The sequence below is a fragment of the Lampetra planeri genome, chromosome 1, assembly GCF_965212315.1.
Source record: "Lampetra planeri chromosome 1, kcLamPlan1.2.h2, whole genome shotgun sequence".
Taxonomy (NCBI): domain Eukaryota; kingdom Metazoa; phylum Chordata; class Hyperoartia; order Petromyzontiformes; family Petromyzontidae; genus Lampetra; species Lampetra planeri.
The window spans coordinates 10,641,867-10,650,207 of NC_136107.1; the positions used below are offsets into that span (position 1 = coordinate 10,641,867).

Consider the following 8,341-nt stretch of genomic DNA (forward strand, 5'->3'; position numbering starts at 1 on the left):
TAAGTCAAGTGCAAAAACATCAGTGTGCAGTATACCTTGGCACAGAACACGTGTCACCTTGTGTATGATTCAAAAGCATGCCTATTGCAGAAAAAAACTTTATACACCGACACACCAAGATAGCATCACTGCAAAGTGGCCAGGTGGCTCAGAGGTCAGAGCATTGCGCTGGCACTGCTGAAACCCTGAGTTTTAATCTGGGCAGACGTCTGTGATTACACTAGGTTCTCAAGTTCAGTGAGTTGCATAAAAAATCCATCACATTAACTATGGGTCTATGATCAATTTGGTTACATTGTGGCTCTGGGAATTTAAAATATCAGTATGATTTCAATCTGACGAACATTACTCTAAGTGGCAGAGTGGGTGGGATAGTGCTGCCCTCTACTGCGTAGAACAGAGGTCACAAAGGGATCTCTAAGGTAGCGCTTGTGATAAGTGCTGCCATGAGCTGTTCTCTAAAAAAGGGTTGTACTCCTCGACGAGAGATCTGAAAGGATTATTTGTTTCACAACATGATGCATATATCGCAAATGGAATAAAATTGGAAATATTTTTTAAAGGCATAATTGCACTAAACGTTTTTATCTGGTTGCATTGATGGGTTATCAGATGTAGTGATGTGACATTCAGTACCATCATTATTTTAGCTGTAATTTTTTTTGTATTTTTCCCCATAAACAAAATCTCAAACTCATGCTAAACCTCCAGGAAAGCACAGCCTAGAAATGTATCTGCAAGAGCTATTTGGTTTTTGGATTACATCTTCCTTTAAATCCTAAATAATTTCATTTTCACGAGAAATAGTTCGTTAGTGTGCGCACAGTTCAGTCTGCTGTGCAGCTAAGGCCCTGGTGCCTTTGTAACAGTGTTTCGTTGGAGATGGCAGAATAATACATCAATCAGTAAAACATTTACAATTGCCATTCAGCCGATGCATCAATGCATGTCCATCAGCATTTTTTTTTACTTACAGACCACAAGACAGCCCATGGAGAATTGACACTATAATATGGACACAATGCGAGATATTGTACGATCATATTTTAAACAAAGTAACATTGATAATATGCGCACGTTATTAGTGTGAACACCCTTTTGTTGGAACTTTGGTCACTCTAAATGTAGCATGTCTATTAATAACCAGGATACACTTTCTGAAGGCGACCATTCGTCTGAAAAGTTGACATCTTATTTTCCGCTCAGTCACGTAATATCTAGTTTAAATTTTCATTTCAGCTGTTATTTTTTATAATGTGGGTTGTTTCTACATTTGAGGCATCCTTGAAACAGTTCCATACTGTGGTCAATTCTGTCAATAATCCTTCATGAATCGTCATGACAACACAGTACTGCCACAATGCCTCCACTTTTTGTAATCAAAGTCTTGCCTTGCTTTGCCCACCAGATGTAAACAAGCTGCACCACATTCGAATGTGAAGCCATGTCACCTGTTTGCACTTGCCATGTCTTGCAGGTAATGAAGATTTCCTTGATCTCATACCACTTGAGAGTTTCCAAATAATTATCACTATGTAGTATCTATAAATTAGAATTATCAAACGCATTGGCAATTATTTTCGTTTTATAACAATCGGAAGCATTTGTTTTCATGTAACAGTTGACCCCCCCCCCATAATATTGAATGTTCAGATGAAAGAATGCAGCAAATACACATGCTTGTGTAATCGGTACTCATCACGGGCAACAGGCTGGAGAGGGAGGCTGGAAAAGCAGTGTGGCTAATTAGGTGGCACGCAGGGTGACAAGGGCAGGCAGCAGACATGGATGCAATTCAGGTGGCTTGGCTGCATAGTTAATGTGCTGCAGGCCGTGGTCTCCTCTGTATGTGGGTTTCTATCCAAGCGTGTGTTGTGTTCTAAATCATCATCAGCGCACAATAGAAGCCACCCTTGTGTTTCAGCAGCTAAGCGAACATGCCGTACAGTGCGTGGATAATAAAATAGATGACACACACCACTATGTGCGTAGCCACACACAGGGCATATGCACAACAATATACGAACACGAATCTACAAGGGCACACACGCAAAGCATTTACAACACGTAAATGCATTATAATAGAAGTTAATTTACCTTCAGTTGCAGATTTTTTTTTGACAAGTGCTGTTAGCAAGTGCCAATATTAAGGCCCGCATACCACGCACATCTCGGTGTGGCCAGGACTAGGAACATAGATGATACAAATCCACACAAACCTGTGTACATTTACATCCATACATTCACGGGCACGAAACCACACACATCGACACACATTCAAACCTTCTCGTACCCACACACACGGACAAACGAACCCACACAAAAACAAACCAATATGCCACCCACACGCAAATCCGTCCACGCACTCAAATATAAAGATTCCCCGTATAGTCTAAACTGAATGTTAGGGCAAGTGTTGTTAGCGAGCGCCTATTAAGACGGGCCGGGCGTGGCCAGCACCACGCCCGGCCGCCTTTGTCTCCCTCGTGGAGATGTTTACACACCGCACCAGTTACCAGAGGTGTGGACTCGAGTCATGTGACTTGGACTCGAGTCAGACTCGAGTCATGAATTTGATGACTTGCGACTCGACTTGGACTTGCATAACAATGACTTTGTCCCACCTATGAGATGTGGACTCGAGTCATGTGACTTGGACTCGAGTCAGACTCGAGTCATGAATTTGATGACTTGCGACTCGACTTGGACTTGCATAACAATGACTTTGTCCCACCTCTGCCAGATACTAATTTGAGGCAGAGTCGACCTACGTGAGGCACAGGCCCGGTTCGGATAATTCGCCACCTCTCCCCACTATCTTCATTCGGGCCTTAATAGGTGCTTGCACAAACACACGTTAACCCACACGCACACACACACGTTGACCCACACGCACACAAACCCACCAATATACAACCCATACCCTCCCAACACACAATCCTGCCCCCACCACCCCTTCCTTAACGAACACACTCTCACTCAACGACCCACCACACTGAGCCCACCCCACCCCACCAATATTGAATTCGCCACCCTCGACACACACAAAGACAACGATCCCCCGTATAACCTGATGGGGCAAGTGCTGTTAACGAGCACCTATGAACACCGGCACGGCACACGAGGGGTGGGGGGGGGATGGACAACACCACGTCGACCTAGGGGAGACCCCGGACCGGTTCAGACAATCGTCACCGGTGGTGTTGGGGGCCGTGAGCCGGAATCGAACTCGGGTGGCCGGGTTTGTAGCGCAGCGCGCTAACCGCTATCCCACCGCTCCACACACTGAACCCCACACACATACTGACCGCCCCCCCCAATCAACACTGAACACGCAAACCCCCATATCTACAGACACATTGACCCACCCCCCCCACCAGCCATACAGACACAGAACCTCCCCGAAAATACATTCAGCCCCCCACCCCCCATACAAAACCACTGAATCCGCGCCCCCCTTCCCCTCAATACACACACCGAGCCAATACGAATACGTCACCACGGCGCCTGTGCCAGGCCAGGTGCACTTGGAGGTCACGTGAAGTGTCGAAGGCTCGCGGGCAGGAGGACCACGGTGGAAACACCGAAATAAGATAGAGACGCACTGAACGCGTACACCCCCCCCCACACACAATCGCCCACCCCACCCCCCATTCACTGAACCTTCTCTCCCCACAGATATTGAACACTGAATCTGCCCCCCCCCCGCCAACAAACACCCTTCAACACTCAACACGCACAACACTTAAGCACCCCCCCCCCCAATACACATCATATAGTGACACCCACCCCAAGATCAATCACTGCATCCAGCCTCCCCCCAAAGATCCTCCGTATAGCCTTTAACATACCGCTGGAGCAAGCGCTGCTAGCGAGCACCTATTAAGGCTGAAACCGGCAGACGAGGGGGGTGGGTGCCAAATACCACGCCCGGCCGTCTTTGTCTCCCCAGTACTGATGTTTACACCACGGACCAGGGTACTCATTTGAGGATGAATCGACCTTGGCGACTCCTCCCAGAACGGGTTCAGGTATTCTAATCCACATACACAACAACGAGCACACAGACAGAAGCGCACACACAGACACACACACAGACAGACCGCCTCGACCCCAGGGGCCGCAGGGCGCCAGAGTCGAGGTTAGCGCTGGGGCTGCGCTGGGCCGCCTCGCCTCTGTCCTGCTCCGACGCTGAAAAAGGAGGGCCAACGTCCCGGACAGCTCACACTCATCATCATCAGCAGCACCTGCGCTATCAGCACGGAGGCGGCGGTGGCGGCGGTGGTGGCAGCTCCCCGCTCGGCTCCCAGCAGCAGCAGCGAGGCCCGTGACGTCACCGCAACATGCGGGGCTCTGGCGGTGTTTGGACGACGTCACAAACGCCGTGACGTCACCGCGCACTGCTCACAGCGGGGTGACGTCACCGCGCACTGCTCACATCGGGGTGACGTCATACGCAAAGTTGTTATTTTTTTATTGGTTTTAACGCGTAGGCTTTCGCGACCAATATCATCCATAATATTCTGCCGCGAGCAGAATATTAATTTCTGGATGTTCTGCCGAAAGAAAACGCACGCTGATCGCCTATCTGAAAAGTCACACCATCACCACGCACAGAAATACTCTCTCATCAAGACGCTCATACATCGAGCTAAGAAAGTGTCAGATGGTGACAGTCTGAGAAGTTAAATTAAACATGTTAAAGATGTTCTAGATTTGAAGCTTTTGTGACTGCAAGGATTCATACTCTTAGGTTTTTTCGGTAAAGTCACGTAGGTAAAAAGAAGTAATACAAAATAATAGAAATAAAATAATAAATCACTGTGGTTTATTATTTTATTTCTATTATTATTTCTATTATTTTAAAAGAGTATGTTAAATAAGCGCTGCAATTGAACGGTTACAATGATACACAAATCAATAGGGCACTGAATGCCAAAACCAAATCAAATAACACAACCGTGGATACTGACCAAGTAATTAAAACTATAAAACAATAACGTACATTGCGGGAGTTACTGATAAACTAGCCAGATGTTTGGAAAAACAAAACATCCGAGTCAGACTTGGCACGGTACATAAAATACAGAAATTAATACTCGTAGGAACCTCCAGGTTACACCACCCCACAGGGGATTATTGTGTCCGTCGTGCAGGGAGGGGCTGGGTGGGGAGGGAGGGGCTGGGTGGGGAGGGGAGGGTAGGGAGGGGCTGGGTGGGCATGGTGGGGAGGGGCTGGGTGGGGAGTGTGGGGCTGGGTGGGGGGTGGGAGGGGTGGGGCTGGGTGGGGGGTGGGAGGGATGGGGCTGGGTGGGGAGGGGCTGGTCACCCCGTGGTGCCCTTATAAAACTCAACGTTTAACCTACTCACGCCGGCTTGTGCCCGCTCTCACAGTAGGGATTATTTGCGGAATACACCACGCCGCCGTTGACCCTGGCCATTGACCGAGCAACCCAACGTTCCTACCAGCTCCCTCCGCAGGAATGTGTTATCTGGTACAAAATATGTATTACCGAAGCTATCAACAGAAGGTGTGCACCGTATTAATTGCACGTGTGGCAAATGCTATGTTGGGAAAACAGGACGAATAATCAGAACGAGACTAAAATAACACCAAAGGAACATTAAATACTACCAAATACAACTGTCGGCAGGGGCAGAAGACGCGTGCCAACAAAGACACTCAATTGATTTTGATAATGTTTAAGTTGTGTGCAAAACTAGTTACTACTAGCCAAGACTAATTAGATAATCTATAGAAATTGAGATAAATAAAAATACGTTTAACCGTTCGGATAGCTATAGGCTTCGTTCTGCTTGGAAGCGAATAATCAAGTAATACATTCATTACTCTTTGGTTATTTCGGTAAAGTCACGTAGAAATACATTTAATTAAATAATAGAGTACGACATTTCGATTGCAACACAAGCAGTCGTCATCAGGTAGAACTAAATTTGAGAGAGAGACAAAACGAAAGCTTCAAAACAAGTTTGAACCACCTTTACGGAGAGGGTGTAAGTTTGTTTTCTCTCTCTCTCTGTGTTTCTGTTGGTCAAATTTCACACTTAACTTCTAATTTAGCAATCTCTGGAGAACGTAATCAACCAGACTATGCGTTAACTGTGTATTTAGCCAACTCTCTGCGTTGCATTGCATTACATTTACAAAAATTAGCTAAGTTTGTTTTCTCACCTGCCTATTTCTCGCTCTAACAATTTACCAGGCTCGCATCGGTCCATTCGCTGTTTCTCTCCCCCGGCCGCTTCGGGGTGGATTTACACACAGCTCTCTCATTGACATGCTTATTTCTCTGCTCCAGCAGACTGTTGTCTCTGTCTGTGTGTGTCCGTGTCTGTGTTTTGTCTCTCTCTCAAATTTAGTTCTACCTGATTACGACTGCTTGTATTGCAATCGAAACGTCGTATTATATTATTTAATTAATTTTATTTCTACGTGACTTGACCGAAAGAACCAAAGAGTAATTCCTGCAATCACGAAAGCTTCAAATCAAGTAATATAGTTTAAACGCATGCCTATACAGGTCACCATACTTCAATAGGGATTACCCTTCAACAATAACTGGTATGGCTATTTTAGTGCACACATTCAATAGGAGGTACAATAACAATGGGCATGAATAATGTGCATGCATAATGTGCTTTTATTAGCATGCAAATAACCCAACCGTCAATGCATACCCATGGTCATTTATATGCATTCATTAATCCTCCCCCCACCCACTTCGCGCAAGAACAGCACACCAGTGACGTCATCACATCTACCCCTCTCTTTAAGGAACGACAGAGGAAGATTTCTCCACAAATCTGGCTGTCGCCTGATGAAGCTGGTTGTAATTACTGGCGAAAGGTCGTACTCAGATTGTAAATGTTGTTGCTTTGCTCTCCAACACACCAGTGTGCTGTACTAGTAACTAATTGGTTTGTTCTGTTTATGTGACAAACCTTACTAATTGGCTGTGTCGGGTGGTGGCGGGTTTAAATGATACATTTATATATTTGTAATGATATGGTGACACCTGCTGGCCGGGAAAGGGAATTACGGGTACGGGCACGGTTAAAGTAACTACCAATCAGAGAAGGAGATGTATCTGGGGCAAAGGTGGGGTTAGTCCAGATACTCCGGGAACCTGCTCGAAGGTTCCACGAGAGGGCGTGGCCGGACGCGGGGCCTGGCCACGCCTGGGGGGATATAAGGGGGAGCGGACCCGGGGCTCGGGGTTCGTGTGTGGAGTCTTGGGTCCTGGCTGCGTAGCTGCTCGCCGATATCTCTCTCCGTCATCCGGCCACGTAGAAGATCTCCTGCAGGGTTCCCATCGCCATCATCATCACGCCGCCAGGCAGCGGCGTAGCCAAGTGAGGGCGGTGGGACCACGCCGAGTGATCGGCTGTGTGTAGCCAGTAAAAACGTTAATATCTAAGGGTTGTACTCAGAGTGAGAAGGATGTGTTGGCCTGTGTTGTGCCCAGTGTGAGAAATAAAAGTATCCTCTACACGACGTGTCGCGGAAGTCGCTCATTACATATTTATGCGATCTAACCCAAAAAAAAACTGTATTATGAATATTTTTGCCTTGTTTTGGTGGTAGCATGACGCCAGCCAGTTAAATTATTTCATCTCTTATCTTACACTCATTCACCTAGGAAAGACTCGCCAAGTCCAGACTTCTTTTCGGGAAAGGGCCTGCCAAGTTTTCCAAATTTGCCAATGTCACTGGTTACGCCACCAGAACTCGTTTACGATTTCGTAATGTTTACACCAAGCTCACTCAATGTAAATTGTACAGGCCATTTGCCAATTCACTGCTGGATGATAGACTTCCCCACACATTGGGGAGTGTTTTTTTAACCAGTTCACCACGCTGGTCAGTATGGACGGTGAAAGCCACAAACATACACATTGGAGCAAAGGGGCCGTCCATAAATAACGTAACGCGATTTTGGACGATTTGTCAGACCCCCCCCCCCCTCAAATATGACGTCACAAAGCTCTGCCCCCCCCCCCAAAAAAAAAGAAAACATGCTTCAAATCGCTTTAAACTATTGTCATTGTAGTGCGTATTTAAGGTGGCGCTGCACTCTGATGTTTATTAAAAGTCTATTTAATTAAGTAGAACGTGTTGTCTATATTTATTTAAAGATGCGCATTTTGATGTGACGTCACATTTCTCAAACCCCCCCCCCCCTTGTCACACATCGTTACAAATGTCTGACCCCCCCCACCCCGAGGTGCGTGACGTCATTTACGGACGGCTCCAAAGAAAAAAACATGAAACGCGTGGATTTCCCCCAATCAAAACCCTCCTCTGCTCCTCCCCCAAGCC

At 46.7% G+C, this 8,341-nt stretch overlaps 1 protein-coding gene across 1 annotated transcript in view; it reads right to left on the minus strand.

The window, feature by feature from the left end:
* Positions 1–4,316, minus strand: part of LOC144717646 (R3H domain-containing protein 1-like) — a 114,985-nt gene extending 110,669 nt beyond the window's left edge. The window contains 1 exon segment of the mRNA XM_078593171.1: positions 4,248–4,316. The gene's annotated coding sequence lies outside the window, so the exon portion shown is untranslated.
* Between the last annotated feature and the right edge of the window lie 4,025 nt (positions 4,317–8,341).